The sequence below is a fragment of the Chenopodium quinoa genome, unplaced genomic scaffold (genome assembly GCF_001683475.1).
Source record: "Chenopodium quinoa cultivar QQ74 unplaced genomic scaffold, ASM168347v1, whole genome shotgun sequence".
In the NCBI taxonomy this organism is placed as follows: Eukaryota; Viridiplantae; Streptophyta; class Magnoliopsida; order Caryophyllales; family Amaranthaceae; genus Chenopodium; species Chenopodium quinoa.
Window position 1 is genome coordinate 6,898,496 of NW_018742263.1, and position 24,924 is coordinate 6,923,419.

The 24,924-nt window shown below is 36.5% G+C and overlaps 1 long non-coding RNA gene across 1 annotated transcript; it reads left to right on the forward strand.

The window, feature by feature from the left end:
• Positions 1-15,603: 15,603 nt before the first annotated feature.
• LOC110683232 lies at positions 15,604-16,810 on the forward strand. Its single transcript, XR_002503581.1, has 2 exons — positions 15,604-15,757; positions 16,556-16,810. It is a non-coding gene; the product is annotated as an uncharacterized LOC110683232 (long non-coding RNA).
• The last annotated feature ends 8,114 nt before the right edge of the window (positions 16,811-24,924 follow it).

Genomic DNA, 24,924 nt, shown 5'->3' on the forward strand with positions numbered 1-24,924 from the left:
GTCAGTAAAACATTACTTGGGGGCTACTTCATGGAAAGTAAAAAAACAGAAAAAATCTTACCCTCACATCCTCAGCCGGTATGGGTGCTGGAGCTAACAAAGGTAGTAGCTCCTCAGCATAGCATCGCCCGAGGATCACATAGGACCGCCAAGGGGTACCAGCTCCCTCAGACATGCTCGACAAACGCGCGTCATCGAACATATGACGTGGTGGAGGAGTAGGAACGACGAAGACATCAGAGGAATGTTGTCTAGCAACCCTCTCTCCTAAGTACGAGATCGCTCCATAAGTCCCCAAGAAATAGTGACGCTCAGCAGAATACTGTGCGGCTAACCCAGGGACTGTCCAACTGCCCCACGGCCGGTACACCACCTCAGGACCCTACAACGAACATCAATCAGGCGAGAATATACCCAAAGCATCGCGGAAAAGCAAATGAATAATAAAAGTCGTACCGCGATGATCCAGTTCCGGACATGTGTAGTAGACATGTCCATATGGTGGCCGCCCCAAGAGACGCTCACTGGAAATCCCCGCGGCGATGGTCTCGTCGGTGCAGCAGAAGGCAAGTGCTCGTAGAACCAGATCTACAAGGAGCTAAAAGTGTGAGTAAATGCTAAACTAATATGCAGAGATAAACTTTATAGGGAATAATGTTTACCTCTACGACCTTCCAAAAGGCAGACAAAGCGACGTTCGTCCCAAAGGGCCGGTGACGACACGAGTCCCTAAGTGCACGAACAAAGTCAGCATAAGCCAAGCTGGCCCAGCCCTAAGTCATGATCCGGTGAAGATCACGGACAGCAGGGAGATAGTAAAGCAACGCCCTACTACCTTTGTCAGGGGAGAATGTCCCTGACAACAACATCATCGCAAAGATGCGCACCCGCTGCTCTCGGGTGGTCGCATCGTCATCAAGAGCCGCTGCCAGCGTCGAGCGGCGAATTCCTCTAGCGCTAAACTGAGTCGTCTCGACCTCAGCTAGGGCCCGAATAGCGATCGGCCCTAACAGCTCCTCGACCTCCAAAGAAAAGACGTCGATTCCACTGTCAAACGGCAGTGGCACAGAGGTGAACTCTAGTCCTGTGATGAGACTGAAGTCCGTAGGGGTGACCATCATCTCGCCCCAGGGGAAATGGAAAGTGTTGGTGGTGTCCCAGAAGAACTCCACCAAAGCGCGCACTACATGATGACTTCCGCTGGAGGCAACCATAGCCTCAAAGGTCTCGAACACAGTAGTTAGCCCGCAAGAATCCCATAAGAGTCTCGTCTCAAGATCCCTAGTGTAGACACCCATTTGTGTCTCCCCAAAACCAAACCCAGTGATGAGTGCCTTTCACGTCGAATCATAATCGAATGAAACGGAAGTGTGGAAAGGTCTGGTGTTGCGGAAAGTTTTAATTCTTTTCTCTTCTCTATGTTTTTGAAAACTTTATTTTAAGAAAACAGCCAATCCAGTTTGTTTGGTCCATGATATGGGTCCAATAGTGGTGTAGTTGGATGGGGCTTGCAAAGACCTTTCCAACGATATATTATAAGCCCAATTCTGATGAATATTGAGGAAGTTATGACCAATTTACTAAACTGGGCCCGGTTTGAGTTTTAAGTACGGCCCAATGATCTAGGGGAGGGCCTAATATGATTTATCATTCCTAATACAATTAGGAATGGTTTTGGTCTTCTAGAACATTCTAGAAGGTTTTATCATTCTTAATTCAATTAGGATTCTTCAGAGTTTTAATCAAGATCAAATATCATTTTCGACTGAAATTATATTATTTTATCTTCCAGTACGGGAAATTTATCAGATTTTCAAAAACGCGTTGAAATCCAATTTGGCGTCCAACCCCAGGCCTTAGCGCCTGGAATTAGGATTGGCGCTAGACGCCAGCCATTGGCGTCTGGTGCTAGCCACTGGTCCTGGCGCCAATGAGCTAGGGCTGGCGCCAATGTGTTTTTGTGGTCTTCAGACTCTGTTTTGATAAATTATCTTTTTGGATGTTTTTCTCTATAAATATCTTATCAAAAACTCCGTTTTCATTGATCATCTACATCTATCGTTCACCAATTCTCTTTATTCTTAAGTTTTCACCAACTATCTTCATCAAAGTCATTCATTAACTCTCTCCATTCATCATCTACATCATTCATTCATCAATTTTCAATAACATTAATTCTTTAGTATTCTTTTCTAAACTTTAATTTTTCATACAAAATTCCGCATTCGCAATATCTAGAAACACCTAGCCATATTCGAAGTTGCCTTTGCCCTAGACGTGAAAGGTTTTAATTTCTGAGGGTTTGGTTCCAAATTTCTCTTTCAATTATTTAATTTAATTGTTTTGATTATTATTTTCCTTGAAGTTACTAACGTGTGTATTTTGTAATTAGAAAGAGGTACGAGACATCCAAGTAAGTACTTTAATGGTTTAATTGATTTATGATGTAGATATCATGTTTGTATTGTTATTATGATATTCTTAGTATAATGTCTAGGGTATCTTTAATATTAAATATGATTGCTATGATGCCTTTTATTCTCTCCCTAATATTTATGATTGTTATGATTATGATTGATTATTATTATTTATTATGTTGCTTGATATTTTATATATTGTTATTGCTTGATCACCTTTTATTGCATGTTTAAAGGGAATTGGTATTTGCAATCACGCTTAATAAGATAATTAATGATCTTGTTAGGTTAATTGTGATTATAATTCAAGTGATCGCCAATAATAGTTTATTTGTGCATTAATATTCAACCAACATAGATTAAACAGGTTTAGGGTTAATCTTATTTCTTGTATGTTAGTCAGAAAGCGCACATGAATACGAGCAGAATAAAGTAGAGGCCTATTATTAGGGCAGGTTCAATCTCTTTTAGGTTGGATTTGTACCATCATCCCCGGACCCTTATTTGGTTCATGACCTTATGGAGTTGACGATCTTTTGGATCGTTAAGGGGTGTAACCTTCATCCTATGAACAGTTTACAAGTTCCTTAAAAACTTGTTGGCGACTCTTTTGCTCTATCTTCTTCCCTTTTGGACGCCACCGTACTTTAGTGTATGATCACAGTGGGGTTCAAGCTAGTGGGATTTTAAAGGCTTGAAATTATTCCCTACACTTGGCGATGTACATCATGTACATATCGCCCAAACCATCACAACCGGAGCCATGATGTCGCGTCCTCCCGGACGTGGTGCCCCATCTCACCCTCTCAGAAATATGGTGGACGGGGGCGAAGAATAGGGTCCGCTCATCCCACTCCGGAAATCGACCAAGAAAAGTGGAAGGCGTGACGTCATCCTCTACGGGCTCATGCTCCCGTCTAGTGTTTCGGGACCGTGAACCCGAGCCTCGCTGTCTAGCCATGCTACATTGTGCAAAAACATCGTAAATTAAAGTTCTATAGTATCTAAGGTTCGCCTAGCCGCATGATACTATGTTCGCAAAAACAGAGTACGTAGTACTAAAATAGAGCACAAATTCAAATTGAGCATAACGTCATTTTTCAAGCAATCACACAATTTCTTGCAGCACTATAGTAATTATTGTGACAAATTGGACAAGAATTTCTAGCAAAAACATCAAGAACGAGTCACATTGTTCTTCACGACCTTAAGAGGTCCAACAATGGTAAATCGCTCATTTTTTCACCAAATTGAGTCAAACAAGTCTCAAATTACTCCCAAGGCAATATATAAACATAATTAAGCAATTTCATGGCATAAAACTTGACAAACAAAGCAAATTGAGCATTATAAATTTCGAATTTTCATGAAATTCATGAATAAACATGCCAAAAATTCATAAAAACCGATGTGAGTTGAAGAAAACTTACATAGATCGGGAAAATAGATGAAAAGAACGTTGATTTTCAACAAATTTGAGCAAATTCGGTTGAGAAACGAGCAAGAACCGAGCAATTGAAGTTTTTGGATTTTTTCGAGCAAATTCGCGACGAGCAGCCAGCAAAATGAAGAGGAAAGGGGTATTTAAGGAAATATCCGTGCTGGCGCCAAGCCCTATGCATTGGCATCACAAATTTGGCTTGGCGCCTGGCGCCAATCTCAGCGCCTGGCGCTAAGGCTAAATGGGTGGCGCTGATGGTTTTTCAATGGCGCCAGAGCATCCAGCCACCTGGTGGGGTTGTTCTACCTTTTTTCAGCATATTTTTGGGTTCCTTGGTACGTCTGTTAGCCCCTCTAAGCAATTTGACATGATTGAGTAATCGGCTTGATTACCCAAAGTGATCGACCTGATAAAATATCGTCTCACTTAGCTTAAAGCGCCTAAGCATTGGCTCATCAACAAAAAGTACCGACATATAGGTTCATTCACAAAAAGCACCGACGTACAAGTTCAAGGGAACAGAGGCGCCGACGTACAGGCATAGCGGGAGCAAAGTTCAGGCAAACTTTTAAAGATCAACAGGAGTGGGTCTTCGGTAATTTCCTTTGGAAAATTATCGCATCAAATGAGGATGGTTTCAAGTGAGGATATCTTCGACGGCATTCCCTAGCTTGCAGAGAGTTGTCACAAACAACTGGAGGTAATTTCGGGCGAAGTTGTCTTTGATCATATTCCCTTAGGCATGGAAGATGGTCATGATGCGGATGGAGATTGTTTCGAGAGAAATAATCATCGATAGTATTCCCTTGGACGTGGAATATTATCAATGCGGATGAGGATTTGTTTCAAGAGAAGCAATCTTCGATAGTATTCCCTTGGACGTGGAATATTATCAATACGGAGGAGGATTGTTTCGGGCGAAGCAATTTTCCAAATTGGAAGCAGTTACGGGCGTAGCAGTTTTCAAGTGGGATGGCATTCTCTAGCTTGCAGGAGGTCATCAAAACAGTCGGTTACTTTCAGAGACGTGTGCTCGACGGTGCAAGATACGCGTTTCTTAACTCTTTTATCTGTTTAACTAATGCTAGTTTTGCAAGTATCGGCGTTACAAGAGTGGTTTAGGATCGCAGAACATTCTGAGTCATTCTCCATCCCTATCGATACTTTGACTTTTGTTTTCGAAACCTGTGTTTCTCCAAACTCAGTCAAAGTGGGGGCTTCTGTAGACACCCATTTGTGTCTCCCCAAAATCAAACCCAGTGATGAGTACCTTTCACTTCGAACCATAATCGAATGAGGTGAAAGTGTGGAAAGTCTAGTGTTGCGGATAGTTTTAATTTCTTTTCTCTCCTCTCTGTTTTTGAAAACTTATTTTTAGAAAACAGCCAATCCAGTTTGGTTGGTCCATGATATGGGTCCAATAGTGGTGTAGTTGGTTGGGGCTTGCAAAGAGCTTTGCAACGATATATTATAAGCCCGATTCCGATGAATATTGAGGAAGTTATGGCCAATTTACTAAACAGGGCCCGGTTTAAGCTTTATGTACGGCCCAATGATCTTGGGGAGGGCCTAATATGATTTATCATTCCTAATGCAATTAGGAATGGTTTTAGTCTTCTAGAATCTTCTAGAAGGTTTTATCATTCCTAATTCAATTATCATTGATAAATTGACTTTTGTTGACTTTTCAGGGTTTTAATCAAAATCAAATAGCATTTTCGAGGAAATTATATGATTTTATCCTCCAGTACGGCAAACTTATCTGATTTTCGAAAACGCGTTAAAATTAGGCTTGGCGCCTGACCCCAGGCTTTGGCGCCTGGAACCAGGCCTAGCGCCAGGCGCTAGCTAGCCAGGGTTGGTGCCAGCTCTTTTTTTTGTGCGTCAGACTCTGTTTTGTTTATTTTATCTTTTTGGCTGATTTTCTCTATAAATATCGTATTAAAAACTCCGTTTGGGCATCACCAATTCTCATCTACATTCATCTACAATTAGTTTTCTTTAATCAATCAATCATCAATTCTTTCTTTCTTTCTCTAAACTTTGTTTTCTTATACAAAATTCCGCATTTGAAAGATCTAGAAACATCTAGCCATATTCGAAGTTGCCTTCGCCCTAGACGTGAAAGGTTTGATTTCTGTGGGTTTGGTCCCAAATCTCTCTTTCAATTATTTAATTTAGTTGTTTTGTTTATTATTTTCCTTGAAGTTACTAACGTGTGTATTTTGTTATTAGAAAGAGGTACGAGGCATCAAATTAAGTACTTTAATTGATTTTTATTGATATTATGATGTAGAAATCATGTTTATATTGTTATTATGATATTCCTAGTATCATGTCTAGGGTAACTTTAATATCAAATATGCTTTTTATGATTGTTACGATGCTTCCTATGTTCTTCCTAATATTTATGATTGTTAGTATCATGTTAGGGCTAAAGATTTGATTTTTATTGCTTAGTGACATGCTAGGGTTTTTTATTAATCTCGTTAATATCATGCCTAGGATCTTGCTATCATTATTATGCTTTAATATTAACATGAACATGATTATGATTATAATTGTTATAATTTATGATGATTATGAATATTATTATTAATATTATTTTGATGATGATTATTTTATTTATGATTATTATTGTCTTGATTATGACTATAATTTTTTAATGATGATTATTATTATTATTATGATTATTATTATGATTATTATAATTATTATTCATGATTGATTATTTTTATTATGTTGCTTGATACATTATTTTTTATTGCTTGATCACACCTTTTATGCATGTTTAAAAGGAATCTATACTTGTAATCATGCTTAATAAGATAATTAATAATCTCGTTAGGGTTAATATGATTATAATTTCAAGTGATCGCCAATAATAGATTTGCTTGTGCATTAATATTCAACCAATATAGATAAACAGGTTTAGGGGTAATCCTATTGATTGCATGTTAATTAAAAAGCGCACATGAATACGATCAGAATAAAGTAGAGGCCTATTATTAGGGCAGGTTCGATCTCTTTTAGGTTGGATTTGTACCTTCATCCCCGAACCCTTATTTGATTCATGACCTTATGGAGTTGACGATCTCTTGGATCGTTAAGGGGTGTAACCTTCATCCTATGAACGGTTTACAAGTTCCTAAAACTTGTTGGCGACTCTTTTGCTCTATCTTCTTCCCTTTTGGACGCCACCGTACTTTAGTGTATGATCACAGTGGGGTTCAAGCTAGTGGGATTTAAAGCTTGAAATTTGTTCCCTACAATTAGCCATTCATAGTGACCCCTAGTTTGGCCTCTAGGAGATAGCTCTTGAACTCTCTTGATTGCTACTATTGTTTGTCCTTTGCAATGCTTGAATCAAACGAAGAAATTGTCGATTAGCACGATTATTGAATTAGCATGTGGAACCAATTTCCCTAGCATTTAGCTTATTGAATTACTTGATTAGTATAATTTTGCTATCATAACACCAACCATTTTCTCACTTCAATCTCCGAAATAGCTTGATTTAGGCTAAAGATAACACCAACTAACTCCTTTGGGTTCGACCCTATACTTACCTATACTTGTTTTAGGTTGGTTTAGGATTTTATAAATAGTGTTTGATTTTGGGATAGGCAATTAACGACTAGTTTATTCCTCAGTTTCGTTCCCCCAACTTCCTATTTGCATCTTTGCACCATTCCCATCCCAAGGTATGGAATAATGTAGGTTGAATAACTAAGGCTTAATTGACGAGGCTCAAAAGGGCTGCCAAAAAGATGGATTTTCTCTAAGGTTAAGAACATGGGATTATATTTATGGAGTTTCAAGTTGCCTCCTGTGTTGGTGAAATAATCATATCCTTTCTCTGTGGGCCAAAGATGTGCCTCTTTTCGTTTGATAAATCTAGTAAGCCAAAGCTTATCAAGATTCTTAAAGTGTTGAGTATGTATGCCTTTTAATATTGCCTGTTTATATGTATACGGTTTATTTAATTCGAGCCAATAATAAAAATATTGAAAAGAGTACAAGATAGACGTACTTGAAAATATATTTTTTATTCATTAATTAATGAGAGTACAACTTCTTGAGATTGCGTCTTCGAGCTTTGTCCATTTCCGACGTAGGTGAAATCGTCTCTAAAAATCAAGTCCATCTATATGATTCATGGTTTCATTTATCAAGTCCATTTCAATTAATATTCCCACAGTATAGACTTTTTGAAATGTGTCTAAACCAAGGTATTGTAAATGTCACTTGTATGGTTGAGAACTGAAGACATATTGTCTATGAACTTTGGGACAAGTTCATGATCCGGAGCTCTTTTTGGAATAAGAGCAACCTTTGATCGCCACCTAGAAAAGAAGTTAATAAAGCCTTCTTCTTCCCCTTGCTTAAGCAATTCGAGATCGAGCAAGGTAGTTGTGAGCTCGATGTTATCTCCATACTGGGTTAAAAACGCTTTTGCAACGTCACTCCAAGTGGAAGTTTGTTTTGCATCGAGGTTATAAAACCATGATCTAGAATTTGGGTCCAATAAAAGAGGAAAAGTACATGTATATAGGCATGGATCAACCCCTTTCAATGCCATAATTCCAATAAAGCTCATTAAGTGAGTCCTAGGATTTTAAGTTCAATTCAGTAAAATTAAGTTTTCTTAAAGAAGAATTATAACAAAAAAAATAATTTCAGTTCAGCAAAATAATTTCATTTCAATAAAATTAATTTAAGTTCAGTAAAAATAATTTAAGTTCAGCAAATATAATTTTGTTTTTGTAAAAATAATTTCAGTTCAGTAAAAATAAGGTGAAGAGAACGAGGCCTTATACTTGGGCTGCAATTAGGAATGGCAACAGATCGGATTCAGGTCGGATGTGGCTAAATCTGAATCTGATCCGTTTAGTAAACGGGCCCTGGACTCGAATCCGAATCCGAGTTCGAATCCGAAAAATCCGAGTCTGAATCCGATCCTACTCGTAATTTTTGGATCCGAATCCGGTCCGTTTATTCGAACCTCCGAAATAGTCCGAATATTTTTTTTATTTTTAATTTTTGTAATGTCATATACCTTTAATGGCTTGCATTGTCATACCAATTAAAGTATAAACATAGCATATTTAAATTACAAACTAAGTTACATAACAAAATTTTGCTACAAAAACAGCAAATAATTGTCCCAAGTTATAGAGAATATGCTTATACTCTCGGATTTGAACTCGGATCGGACTCCGTCGGACTTTGCGTAGGGTCCAAGTCCGATCTACCTCCTATTCGGATTTGGATCTATTTTATCAAATTCGAATTCGGACTAATTTTAAACGGATTCAGATCGGATTTTTTCCTTCGATTTGGATCGGATTCGAATCGAACTCGGATTAAATTGCATCCTTAGCTGCAATAGTCGGTTTTGGACTGGTCGACTTTGTTGAACTCTACTTAGCTTTGTTCTAGTGAGTATTAATAATCGTATTAATAATGTGCTAACACTTTTTTGTCGTGCTGACACCTGCTCTGCATATGATATTCTCTGCTTTGCTTTGAAGCTCAAAAAATAGGGTCTTACTCTTTTATGTCGGTGGCCACGCAATGTAGCTAGCTATTATGGGGTTTACTTTGTCAAAGTTATAGAGGTTACTGGTTTAGTGTTATAGGGGTTACTCGGGTTACTCAGTTTGTGTCATATGGGTTAGTGTCTTGCTTTAGGAGTTATATACTTTAATCTGTTGCAAATAGTTATTCGGTAAGGCCAGTTGCGCAAATCGTATTGTACTTTTTTTTTTAATTTTTTTTATGATTAAAGTAGGGGATATAATTTAGATGGTAGTCCCTAAAAAGTGCATGTAATTGAAGGGTTGGGGATTTAGAGTACGTTAGTGAATTGTTGATAAAATAATTGTATACTCGTGCTAATTCATAGTATATATATTATACTATGTACCAAAAAATACTCGTAAAACAAATTGAAATGTTAGTACATATTGTTTTAAAAAAAGTGAAATGTTGGAGATTTTGAGTGCTATATTAACATGTCATATATTATACTACGTACCAAAAAAAAATTTAATAACACAAATTAAAATGTTAGTAGTAGTTCCTTGAAAAAAAACAAAAACAGAAACAAAAAGGAAATATTGGATGGGTAATTATTGATTTTTTTTTTAAAAATGATGAAAATAAATAAATAAAAATAAAATAGTGGGAAAGGTAGTTATTTTATTATTATTATTATTATTATTATTATTATTATTATTATTATTATTATTATTATTATTATTATTATTATTATTATTATTATTATTATTATTATTATTATTATTATTATTATTATTATTATTATTATTATTATTATTATTATTATTATTATTTTTAAAAAAATAAATGCATGAGAATTGAGTATTGGGGTTTTGGAGGATTCTCGTGAAAAGTGTTTGTGTAATTATAATATAGATATTTCTTGGATCTTGTCATTAACCTTTTCTGAATGGTAAATCGAAGTAATTTGGTTGAATTTATGCTGTTAAGATTTTTGATTAATTGGTTATCCCGAATTGGTTTAAAATGCTTCAGGGAATTTCTGTTAATATTTTGTTAGCTTAATTTTTCTAGGATTCTGGAATCTTTATGTAGTTTTTTTTGGCTTTTAGTTTATAGGATTTGCTTATCCTTCCAAGTAGAGGTAACAATATAATTTACGTATATTTTAACTTTATTATATACATATATAATATATCATGCAATTTTCATGTTTACAGATTTAATATATTTGTTTTTTCTGCTCTATATTTGATGTGTGCATGTTTCATGATTTCATGATTTATTGATTTATATTTCAATTTGTTTGGGTAAGTAATCAACAATTATTTGATTATTTTTCACTATTATTTTAATATTTTTCCTAATAACACATACATTTAACTAAATTATCCAATAAATTTCTTTTTTAAAACACTAATGTTACAAGGAATTCATATTATAATTGCAATTTTTTTCCCCTAAATTATGTGCCCTTCAATTTTTTTATTTCACCATAAGTTTCACTACTTTTTATCTTTTCGATTTCATATATACATTCATATCAATAATTTAAAATGTGATATTTTATTACCTCAAAAAAAATGTACATCATATTTTTCTTTTATTTTTATTTTTAGTTATATTTTATAATTTTATTTTTTAATGTTATATTTTAATTTTTTAAATCTTATCAATATTTATAACCCATGTATTAGCACGGACGCATACTAGTATAACTAACTGTTACAAAAGGGGAACATTCTCATTGTCAATCCATTTCACAACTAACACAGCATCATGCATCACCACTAGTCTATTTTCTTTGCTAGTATAACTAACTAACATTACATGATTGTTAATGCTACTTAGAATAAAAAACCATAATGGCAAAGAAAACCCAAGAAAAAACAGGACCATTGAGAAGTTTCTTTCGTTCCTTGCACTCTTCATAAGCTCTATCCTCAATTGGCTCAATTCACTTTTCATTTCTTGCACATCTTCTTTGAAATTGTCCTTCTTCAATTGCAACTTCTTTTACTTTTTCTTCCAACATCTTCTTTTGCATCTCCATTTCTGTGATTATTGTGTCCTTTTCAAATAACTTGAACTTTAGTTCTTCAACATCATTGTTCAACTCCACCCACTTGAGAAAATTACACTGAGTGTCATGCTCACCAAATTTAACAACATAAATCAATTAAACCCTAATTATTACATATCAATTCTAATTAAACCCTAATCTAAAAAAATACAAAATTATTCAAATAATTGAACTTACAGGCCACTTTGAACACCCATAAAACTTAGTTACCATGTTATGCCCTTGCTTAATAGTGCGTATCTCAACATCTAAGCCACAAGTGCATTTGATTCTTCCTTGATTACCATGCCTTGATGTTGAAGATGACCCTAATGAGCCACTTCAAATTTGCCTTCTTCCACCAGACCTTGCATACACAATTAAAAATAAAAATTAAAAAAAAAATTCAAATACTGAAATTCTTCACCAGATATATCACGAAGGAAAAGAAAGAGATCAGGGGAGAGGGAGAAAGAAATTGGGAAAAAGGAGATTAAATAGCCTTTTTAAGCTAAAGGATTAAAATAATCCTAATACTAACTGTGAGTGACACGTAGAATCCGTAACCGGGTATTATAGGTGAAGTAACCTGTTGGCCATGTTTAAAGCAAAGACATGGCAAAATTCGGATTATTTTGAAATAATCGATAGTTGGGCTTATTTAAAGCGAATACAACAAAGTTGAGATTATTTTTTACAAATTTTCCTTCGCAATAAGCAACGAACTTTTTTTTTTTCAAATATAAGTATTACACTGACAATAAAAGAACATATTCATGTAAATATGATCTTTTCACTCTTTTTTGGTAAAAATATGTTCATTTTACTTTAGGTATGTGTTCATTACAATTTAATAATAATTCTTTTCACTATAGATGTATGTTCTTTACATTTGTATAATACTAGAGTGTACCCGTGCAAAATGCACGGAATATATAAGAAACAATATATTTAAAATGTGGAAAGTCGATTTTGATGTTGTAACTTAGGCCCTGTTCTCTTCACCTTAAAGAAATAATATTAAGTAAAAATAATTTCAGTTCAGTAAAAATAAGTTCAGTTTAATAAAATTAATTTCAGTTCAGTAAAATTATGTTCAATTCAGTAAAATTAAGTTTTCTTAAAGAAGAATTATGGCAAAAAAATCAGTAAAAATAATTTCAGTTCAGCAAATATAATTTCATTTCAGTAAAATTAATTTAATTTTAGGAAAAATAATTTAAGTTAAGCAAATATAATTTTGTTTTTGCAAAAATAATTTCAGTTTAGTAAAAATAAGGTGAAGAGAACGGGGCCTTATACTTGGGCTGCAATTAGGAATAGTAACGGATCGGATTTGGGTCGGATGTGGCTAAATCCGAATCCGATCCGTTTTGTAAACAGACCCTGGACTCGGATCCGAATCCGAGTCCGAATCCGATCCTACTCGTAATTTTCGGATCCGAATCCGGTCCGTTTATTCGGACCTCCGAAATGGTCCGAATATTTTTTTTTATTTTTATTTTTTGTAATGTCATATACCTATAATGGCTTGTATTGTCATATCAATTAAAGTATAAACATAACATATTTAAATTACAAACTAAGTTACATAACAAAATTTTGCTACAAAACAAGCAAATAATTGTCCCAAGTTATAGAGCATATGCTTATACTCTCGGATTTGAACTCGGATCGGACTCCGTCGGACTTTGTGTAGGGTCCAAGTCCGATCCACCTCCTATTCGGATTTGGATCTATTTTATCATATTCGAACTCGGACTAATTTTAAACGGATTCGGATCGGATTTTTTTTTCCTTTGGTTTGGATCGGATTCGAATCGAACTTGGATTAAATTTCCATCCCTAGCTGCAATAGTCGGTTTTGGACTAGTCGACTCTGTTGAACTCTACTTAGCGTTGCTCTAGTGAGTATTAATAATCGTATTAATAATATGCTAACATTTGTTTTGTCGTGCTGACACCCTGCTCTGCATATGATATTCCCTGCTTTGCTTAGAAGCTCAAAAAATAGGGTCTTACTCTTTTATGTCGGTGGCCACGCAATGTAGCTAACTATTATGGGGTTTACATTGTCAAAGTTATAGAGGTTACCGGTTTAGTGTTATAGGGGTTACTCGGGTTACTCAGTTAGTGTCATATGGGTTAGTGCCTTGCTTTAGGAGTTATATACTTTAATCTATTACAAATAGTTATTCGGTAAGGCCAGTTGCGCAAAAACGTGTTGTACTTTTTTTAAATTTTTTTTTATGATTTGAGAAGGGGATATTATTTAGATGGTAGTCCCTAAAAAGTGCATATAATTGAAGGGTTGGGGATTTAGAGTACTATAGTGAATTGCTGATAAAGGACCTGTATACTCGTGCTAATGCATAGTATATATATTATACTATGTACCAAAAAATACTTTTAAAGCAAATTGAAATGTTAGTACATATTGTTTAAAAAAAAGTGAAATGTTGGAGATTTTAAGTGCTATATTAGCATTTCATATATTATACTACGTACCAAAAAAAAAAATAATACAAAGTGAAATGTTAGTAGTAGTTCCTTGAAAAAAAAACAAAAACAGAAACAAAAAGGAAATATTGGATGGGTAATTATTGATTTTTTTAAAAAATAATGAAAATAAATAAATAAAAATAAAATAGTGGGAAAGGTAGTTATTTTTTTATTATTATTATTTAAAAAAAAAAACTAAATGCATGAGAATTGAGTATTGGGGTTTTGGGGGATTCTTGTGAAAGGTGTCTCTGTATTTATAATAGGAAAATCTGTCAAAAATAACACCACCTTTAAGCGGTCTTCCCTAAATAACACCACATTTTGATTATTCCACAATAACACCACCTTTGATACACATCTGCCAAAAATAAAACATGACCGGTTGGTAAGATATATAAAAGGTTACCTGTGACATGTGTCACACTATCAATGGTCAATTTTTTTAATAATTTTTTTTTAAAAGAAAAACCTTAAATTTTTAATTTTTTTTTTAAAAAAATACCTTAAAATTAAAAAAAAAACTAAAAAAAAAAAAGAAAAACCCTCCCACCACCGCCACCTACCAGGTTGCCACCACTGTCTGCGCCTGAAACCCCTCCCCCTGTGCCGGCTTAACGATTTCGCCGGTCGTCTGCACCCCCTCCCCCACTTAACCCACCACCAAAAGGTCGAAACCCTTTAATCCTAAAACCACTCGATTTTGGGGTTTTAGGGATTTTGGATGGTGGTTCAAAGGGGAAAGGAGGTGGAGACGGCCGGTGGGGGCCAAAGTGGTTTCGCTGGCACAGGGGAGGGGGTTCGACTGGTGGTCAGTGAGGGGAGGGGGGTTTTCGAGGGGAGGGAGAAGGGTTTTAGGGTGGATGAAGGTGGTTCAGGGGAAGAGGAGGGGCTGGGTGGTCGGGAACTCAGGCTGAGTGGTCAGGTTGTTACCGACGGTAATGATCTCTGGTCGTCGGCGGTGGTGGCAGCCCTGGCAGGTGGTTGTGGGGTTGCCGCCGTTAAGGGGAGGAGTTTTCCTTTTCTTCAGTTTTTTTTTAAATTTTTTTTTTAAAAAATAGGTTTTTTTTAAAAGTTTTTTAATTCAAGTTTTTTTTTTAAAAAAAATTTAACCAATCACACATGTGACATGTGTCAATTGTAACCTGTAAAGGTTTTTTGTTTTATTTGTGGCAGATGTGTATCAAAGGTGGTGTTATTGTGGAATAATCAAAAGGTGGTGTTATTTAGGGAAGACCGCCTAAAGGTGGTGTTATTTTTGACAAATTTTCCTTTATAATATAAATGTTCTTTCTTCGAGAAACGTCTATATAATGCATGGTACAGGTGCTTGTAGGAATCACTCACGTTTATCTTTATATATTAGTTATATACTCCCTCTGTTTTTAAATACTTGCTCCACTTTCCTTTTTCGATTTTTTTTAAATACTTACTCCATTTCTTTTTTTAGAAAGCTTTTAAAATACTTAATTCATATATCACACTTAGTGGACCCAACATAATAATCTCTCTCCTCCTATTTTTCCACTATTTTTGGTTTTTACAATTTTTTATTTTTTCAAATACCCCACTACCTCCATATTTTATTACTTTCTCCAATTTCCTCTAAAACTCCGCGCATAGATAAATGGAGCAGGTATTTAAAAAGGAGGGAGTAATTAGTATAGAACTATAGATAAAATAACTTCTCCCTCTTCGAAGACACTTTCGATTCCTTAAGCTTTTTGCAGATTCTACTGCACTATCGCACCCACCGCCGCACTTCTGCACTGCCTCATCGCTGCACTGCTGAGCTATCCCTACACCATCCATGTAAGCTTTGAAAATTTTCGTCTCCAGCAGTAATTTTATTGGAATTTGTCAGTCTAATTGCAGTGTATATTCATTCGAATTATTTAATTAAATTGTAGTAATATTCCAAATTCCAATCATAGTATTCATCGAATGACAGTAATTTGATTTTAATTTTAGGTAGATTAAACAAAACTACAAAGTTATGATTTTAGGGGATTAATTTATTCGATGTGTTTAGCGTAATCAATTCAACTGAATTGCAGTAATTTCAATCACATTATACTTTTTATATTCGAATAACATTTATTTCATCATAAATCAAAAAATGATTTTTGCTAAACTAATCGTAAAGGGGTTGGGAAACTGATTATCACTGGACTGTTGTATGCATTTGATACTCAATTAATTTCTTTGATAATCGATTTTAGGCATATTGCTAATAAAATTATTATTAATATTAATATATACTACTGTTGTTGTTGTTGTTGTTGTTGTTGTTGTTGTTGTTGTTGTTGTTGTTGTTGTTGTTGTTGTTGTTGTTGTTGTTGTTGTTGTTGTTGTTGTTGTTGTTGTTGTTGTTGTTGTTGTTGTTGTTGTTGTTGTTGTTGTTGTTGTTGTTGTTGTTGTTGTTGTTGTTAATTATTATTATTTGTGAAATTTGTGGACTATGTTGGTACAGTTAGGTTGAATTCTGAAGTTATTCTGGATAATGTGTTTTACATACCAGAATTTAGACATAATTTGTTGTCGGTAGGGAAGTTGTTGGATCATAATCAGCTCATTGTTGTTTTTGATCATGATTCTTGTTATTTTCAGGACCATGCTTCTAAAAGAGTACTGGCTGTTGGTTCAAGGCAATCTAGATTATATAGATTTTCTAAGTATGTAGATGACAGGAATTCTATTGTTACGAATTCTGTTTAGTTTGTAATAATGCTATTACTACAAATAATGCTAGTCCTAGTTTAGATGTTGTTCATGCTAGACTAGGGCATCCTGCAAGTGGTTGTATGAAACATATTCCAGTTCCATCATTTGGCAAATTGAATAAAACTCTTGATTTTAGTTGTGAAGCTTGTGAGTTAGGGAAACATCTTTCTAATTCTCATGCTGATGCTCATTTTGATTTAATTCATATTGATCTTTGGGGAAAGTGTAGGAGACCATCATTGACTGGAGCTACCTATTTACTTACTGTTTTTGATGATCATACAAGAGTTACTTGGACTTTCTTGTTAAAATTGAAAACTCAGGTGTTTTCTTTCAAAGAATTTTTCGAGTTATATTTTAACTCAATTTGGGGCCAAGGTGAAAGTAGTAAGGTCTCATAATGGTACTGAGTTAATACAAGATGCTTGTTCTGTTTTGTTTCTTGAAAATGGAATTGTCCAACAGAAGAGTATTCCTAGAAATCCACAATAAAATGGTAGGGTAGAAAGGAAACACAGACATCTTTTAGAGACTACAAGAACTCTCAGGTTGCATGCTGGTTTACCTTTCAATTTTTGGGGTGATTGTTTACTTTCTGCTACATATTTGATCAATTTGGTTCCTAGTTCTGTCTTGAAGTCGAGAACACCATATGAAATGTTTTTTGGTAAAGCTCCTGATTTTTCACAGCTCAAGGTTCTTGGATGTTTGTGTTATCCAGCTATTGATAAATTTTAAGCAAGGTCTACCAGGTGTGTGTTCATTGGGTATCTCTTTGGACAAAAAGGGTACAAATTGTATAATCTTGAGACTCACAAAGTTGTTTTAAGTAAGGATGTGCTATCTGTGGAATCTGAGTTTCCTTTTAAGAGTCAGAATCAGATTTTTTATTTATCTTCGACACAAAAATCTTCAGTAAAACATCTTGTTAATCCTGCTCTTGATTCTTCTCCAAATACTGCCACAAATACTTCTCCTCCTATTTCTACTTCCTCTTCTTCTCATACTTCTTCTGAAAACAATTCTTTTATGTCTTCTCCTAATAATACTCATTCTACTTCTCATTCTTCTTCTTCCTCTATTCTTATTTCCCATTCTGATCATATTGGTCAGTCTGATGACATGGTTAATGTCAATGTACCTATCAAACACTCTCTTAGACCACGTAAAACCACTTCTAAGTATAAGGATTTTGTTTTAGTAAAACCTTCTCAAAGAGCTGTATCACAGTCAGAATCAGATTCTTCTGTCTCTTTTAATGTGTTTGTAGAGCCATCTCTTGCTTCTCTTCATCCTAAGTCTGTTCATAGTTTGAATATGGTTATGTCTACCTATGAACCATCTTCTTATAAGCAAGCTAAAGATCATCCTGAATGGATTGAGGCTATGCCAAAGAAATACAGGCCCTAGAAGACAATGACACTTGAGAATTGACTGTTCTTCTTGAAAGAAAAAGAGCTATTGGATGTAAATGGGTTTATAAAACCAAATTCAAGACAAATGGTGAGGTTGAAAGGTGTAAGGCTCGTGTGGTTGCTAGAGGTGATAGACAAGTGGAAGGAAAAGATTATAAACACACTTTTAGTCCAGTAGCTAAGTTAACAACTGTAAGAGTTGTGATGGCTTTGGCTTCTGACAGGGTAAAGTCGTATCCCCTAATCAAAAATAATTACCTAAGTCCTCTAACTAAAGTAGATAGAGAAGTAGGGTTGAACTCCACAGGGAAACAAGTCTTTCTATTCCTAATTAATTGTTATAATCTAAATTATCTAAGTAACCAATATTTTTGTGAGTAAAATCTATACTACGGAGAAAAAGGTCGAAAGAAATAAAGTAGGGAAAAATCAAATATTAAAAGACCTAGGGCATAGGTTCACTAATAAACAATATTCCAGGGCAAATCATAATAAGCAATCATCAAGCATTGGTTAATCAGATTATAAAGGGTTTTCGCTACGTATTACAATCACAGAGTTAATTTACCGGTATTAAATCTCATCTGTCGAATCTCGACTTAACCATTTATAAATTAGTCCACCTATTGAAACTAAGCCTAAACATCAATTCTCATCTGTTGAATCTCGAATTAATATTGCTAAACTCATACAATTAAATCTGGCCAAACCTAATTGCATAACATTAAATCAATCAATAGGAAATTAACCAAGCATTGATAATTAACAATCACAAAATTACCCCTTCATATCATTTATTAGATCCCCATAAACCCTAGAAATAAAACTACTCACGCATCATCATAACTAAACTAATCAAATAAATAGATAAAAGCATAATAAAAGAAGTAAGTAAAATAGCTGAAATTAAAAGAGAAGAAATTGTTACCAAAAGAAATCTGGATTAATGGAAATAATTAAGAACAAAAGTTGAGAGAGAATTTAAGAGAGAGAAAAATTCTAAGTAGAGAGAGAGAGTCTAAGAAGGAAGGTAATAAAAAATTACGTACAAATCTCGTACTTCAACATTCCCTAAAACAAGAATTAAAACTAAACTAATCAGGTCCCATAAAAACACACGCTCGATCGGGCGAAGGGCCGCCCGATCGGGCCCGCCTTTTTCTTCACACTCTATCTGGGCAGCCGCGCCCAATCGAGCTAACGCTCACCCGATCGGGTGCACCTTCTTGCTGGTACTCTTCTATGCGCGCCGGCCTGATCGGGCGCAAGCTTGCCCGATCGGGCCCGGTCATCTTCTTCGAGGCTCGGATTTCGATTGGGCTCGATTCCTCGGCCCAATCTAAGTTTCCTCATCAGGTCTTGATTAAACGATCCACTAGCCTCGGTGTCTCGTACCGAGCCCTTAATCATCGGTTCTCACCGATCCTGGGCTTCAAAAGTGGCCATGTCCTTCTAGCTTCCGTAGTTGATCCATAAAGCCCGGGAAAATGCTCCAATAGTGCAATTTCCTGTAAAATACAACTAAAACTACGAAAACACTAGAAAACACAAATTAGTAATAAAAGTGGCTCGAAAGAGCCAAAAACACTACTAATTATGACCAAAGGACGGGGGTAAATTACTATATAAAATGGACATATCAAACTCCCCCAAGCCAAACCTTTGCTTGTCCCTAAGAAAAGAGCTCATCAATGAACATATAAAACATACTTCACCCCAATAATCAAAGCAAGCACGAACGATTCAAGGAAAACCTAATGAACATGCTTCAACATCAATCAATCTTATTCATCTAATCACCCTTCCTCCCCAACAATTTTCAAGTAGAGCAAACCACAAGAGCATATAGAATTCAAAACTAGTGCTCACACACTCAACTCTCATTTATGTGGAGAGTAAAAGATGTACTCGATCGCTCTCCAACCAACCCCTTTAATGTGAACAATGCCACCCATCTCACACTCTCGTGTGTATAAGAACAATGAACGCTCAACCTACTAGTCGACTCGAAATATGTCAAGTCATAACTTGCATTGATAAACAACACTTTCACATTTACACAACTTCTATGCACAAGGTCGGAAGGTCTTTAAAGCTTGTAATGTAAGACTAGGGTAAAGTGTAGGATAAATTTGGGAGTATGTGAGAGAAAAGCTATGCATTAAGGGAGCCAAATCCTAATAAACCCATGATCAAAATAAATGATGATCATACATCTCCATCAACATAACTAACTCCAACAAAAACCACCAAATACAACTCCAAACAATATAAATAATCCCAACACTTACAATTTCACTCATAAGAATATGATAATGTAGAACTTGAGTGAAAAACAAACTTTGAACTCATTCTTTTTCTTTCTTTTCAACTTGAATTTTTTTTCCTTTTTTTTCAACAACCTTCAAATAGAACATTTGAGCATTAAATTTTTTTCCTTTTGCTCTTTTTTTCTTTTTAACTCATATTGGAAATTTCAACTCTGAAGCACAACATCAATATTTTCCAATCAAAAATCAAAGAACAATAACTCTTCTTTTATTCCCACATTGTGCAAATAATGTGCACACCACAACTCCCTCACCTCACCAACTAATAGCTCCCCCAAGCCAAGCTTGGGACTAGTAACCAATGGGACTCATATAGGCTTGTAATGTGGCTAAATAAACAATGAAAGGGAACAAGCAACAACATGGGTAACAAGAAGGGAACAAATGCTTCTAATACTCTGAAGGCTACCTAAAAGAATGAACGCCTTCGTCCTCCCATGTGCATAATAACGAGTCATGAAACACTACTCATAGTTGCAAATCAATACTCAAATTCATAAACATACCAGGAATTATGGAACTATCACACATTTCCTAACCAAATCAACTAGTCAAGCACTATATTCACAAGTAGTTGGCAAAATTGACGCATGTTTAGGAATCCATACAATTAGACTTCAAATCTACAATGCTCATTATCAATAACCAAGAATCAAAACAAATTTTCTCAAAGTAAGGGGCACAAGGAAGCATGATTTACAATTCATTGGAACGTATTTTTGAATTTTTTATTTTTGAATTTTTTTTTGTATTTTTCATATATAAGAAAGCAATAAAAACTACACTAGGAAAGCAATAAAAACTACTAGAAAGCAAATAAAAAGAGAAAAGGAAGAGAATTACCAAGCGAAAGATCACCCCCCTAAGCCAAATCAAGCAATGCCCTCATTGACTTGGGAGTGTAGCCTACTCCTCATCCTCATCCATCCTCGAATAGCCCCCTCTGGGCTAGAACCGGCTCCTCCATGGCTAGAGCCACCACCTCCATAACCCGAACCACCTGCAGAGTAGTTAGGGTCCACACTCCCCCCAAGCCCACCAAAAGGTACATCGGTCCCATAACCATGGACCGATGAGTAGTCTACATAGGTACCGTAGGCACTTGGGTTCGTATATCCACCTTGCGGATATTGGAACCAATCGGGAACAAGTGAATCGGGGGGAATAGCCCCCCGACGGGCATAATCATCATACATGGGGTATAAACCCCTCCCGAGGTTCCTCTTAACATACCCCACCCGTCTATCTAGAGACCCTACTCTATACTAGTGTCCAAGTCCCTAACCATACCCTCAACTCTCCCTTGCCCCATCTCAATCCTATCTAATTGGCTCCAAAAAGACGAAAAGTCATAAGGGGCGTTGGGGTCAATGTTGTAGTTGGTTGAGAAAGTGGGAATATCATATGTAAAGGGTGAAGGTGGTGGGTAGTGTGGTGAATGGTGATGAGGTGAGTAGTCTATGGGAGATTGGTGGGGTTGAGGTGAAGGGTGAGGTGGTTGAACCTCACCTTGACCGTTAATCTCAAAAGTATAAGAAGGCTTCCCCTTCTCAAAGTTGGTTAAGGTGGGGTTGGGCAAAGTGAAAGCATTGTCCCTTCTACCTGACTCCCTTTGAATCACCCACCAAATCTCACCTCCCATGACATTAATCCAATTAAGGCCACCTAAATAGGGTAGGTCCATAATAGTTGGGCCGACTACCTTACCGTCGTTGTTAGGGACAAAGTTAAGGTATTTGACCGCTATGTGAGTTACTAGGCCACCAAAATAAATGGGTACCCTAGACCTACCCGTCTCGGCCGCATTGGCCACCATTTGGAAGTGGTTGGCCATCTTAGGAATCATGTATGACCCTAACAATTCAAGCTCATCCCGCCTAACATTAGCGGGATCATGCCTTCCAAAGATGGTAAGGCCAACAAACCGTTGCCAAAACTTTGGCACGGGATGTTGTATCCAAGTGCCCTTGGCATGTTGGAGGTTCAAATTAGCATCCCCCGTAAGGGATTGATAGACAACGACAATGTTGTCTTGGGGAGGTTCAATTGGCCTATCCGATTTTAACTCAAAATTTTTGCCAAATTCTTTCAATGACAATCTAACATCATTATTAAGTAATCTAAATTGAACATGAGAAATTAAAGCATTAGATTTTATGACATTAAAACTAGAAACGAATTCCAAGTTTAAGTAATCATAAGTATCGTAATGCATGTTAAAGAAACCACTAATGCCAATTCCCTTCAACAACTTTTCTACATGTTTATCAATTCCTAATTTAATAAGGGTGGGGTGATGACCAAAATGAGTAGGAATTACCTGCCTCGAAGTGAGGTTGATCATCCTTTGTTTTTGCTCTTGGGTGGTGATGACCACCCTCTCCCATCCCGGAACTTGCAATTCCGGGTCAATTCTAGCCTCTTGTTGCCTTAAGCTTTCACCCCTTATAGTCCTTGATCTCTTGAGAGCCATTTATAATGAGAAAGGTAAGAATAGGAGACTTTCTCTCTCTTAGGGTTTTGAGAAAATTGAGAGAAAGTGGTAGAAATTAGGTGTAGATTGTAGAGAAAAATGAAAGGATTAAAATTATGCAAAAATTTTTGAGTTTTGATGGAAGAATTGGAGGAAATCTTGAAAATAAGGGAGTTTGAAGGTGTAGAAATGGAGGTTTTAGAGAGAGAAAGTAATGGTGAAGAAGATGAAAGAAGAAGAAAGTGAGGAAAGAAAGAAGGAAAAGAATCTAAAAGGGTCAGCCAAAATTAGGCGCGCTCGATCGGGCAAGCCTCGCCCGATCGGGCGGATAATATTGAAATCCAGAAGCCTGGTTGCGCGCCCGATCGGGCTCGAAGACGAACGAAAATTTCGCCCTTTCACTCGCCCGGTCGGGCGAGCTTCGCCCGACATTTCTTTTCCTCCACTCGATTTGCGCCCGATCGGGCAACCTCGCCCGATCGGGCAGAATAAGCTCGAATTTCTAACTTCACGTGTGCGCCCGATCGGGCTAATTTAGCTCCAATTTCCAACTCTATTTGCGCGCCCGATCGGGCGAATTTAGAGCTGAAAATTATCCTTGCTTGCGCGCCCGATCAGGCGAGCTCCGCTCGATCGGGCCCGTGCCCAGTCGGATTTACTTAGCTTTTCTTCGATTTCTTTTCGTCTTCAAATTTTTCTAAGTCTTTTTTCTTCTCTCAAACCTATACCTGTACAAAAACACTTATAAAAGGTGAAATTTCACTCTCCTCGCCTCTCTAAAATAAAAATAAAAATATAGAAAAAGGAAAACTAGTCTAGAAAGAAAGAAATACGGGTTGCCTCCCGCAAAGCGTTGGTTTATCTAGGTCCTGCACGACTCTCTTACCACAGTGAAACTCAGAGTGAATCGGAACCGCTTAGGTGAAGTATATCAATTGCACCAATTGTAGCCCTCTCATGATATAGCTTGAGTCTTTGGCCATTGACCTTAAACTCGTTACCATGTTCGTCAAAAACCTCCACAGAACCGAATTTATTGGCCTTTTTTACAATAAAAGAACCGAATTTATTGACCTTTTTTACAATAGTAACACTTTATCACCCTCCTTGAATTCTCTCGGAAGGATCATCTTGTCGTACCACTTCTTCGTCTTCTCTTTGTAGACTCGAGCACTACCATAGGCCGTCAACCTAAACTCATCGAGTTGATTAAGTTGAAGTAACCTCTTTCTCCCGCTAGTTTGGCATCTAGATTGAGCTCCTTAATAGCCCAATATGCCTTATATTCCAATTCGACCGAGAGATGACATGCTTTTCCGTACACGAGTCTATACAGAGTAGTATTTATAGGGGTCTTGAATGCAGTTCTGTACGCCCAAAGAGTGTCGTCCAACTTGTCGCTCCAGTCTTTCCTTGACTTTGCCACCACCTTCTCTAGAATGGCCTTGATCTCACGGTTAGAATCCTCAACTTGGCCACTAGTTTGGGGGTGGTATTCTAAACCTGTCCTATGGTAGACATCATACTTTTTGAGGAGGGTGTCCAACTTCCGTTCATGAAAGTGAGATCCTCCGTCACTTATTATAGCTCTGGGTACACTAAATCTTGGAAAGATGGTCTTCTTGAAAAGTTTCTGGACGACCTTGGCGTCATTGGTAGGAGTGGCGATGGCCTCAACCCACTTGGATACATAGTCTACGGCGACAAGAATATACTGGTTCCCTTTTGAAGAAGGGAACGGTCCCATGTAATCAACACCCCAAACGTCAAAAATTTCAACTTGTAAAATTCCTGTTTGGGGCATCTCATGCCTCCGCGAGATGTTGCCAGTCCTCTTACAAGAGTCACAAGCATGCACAAAAATGGTAGCATCCTTAAACATCGTAGGCCAATAAAAACCTGACTCATTAATCTTGGCCACCGTTTTAGTGGGGCCATGATGTCCTCCATATGGTGAGGTGTGGCAACTAGTAAGCACACCGTGGTCTTCCCATTCGGGAACAAACCTGCGAAATAATCCATCTGCACACTCACGAA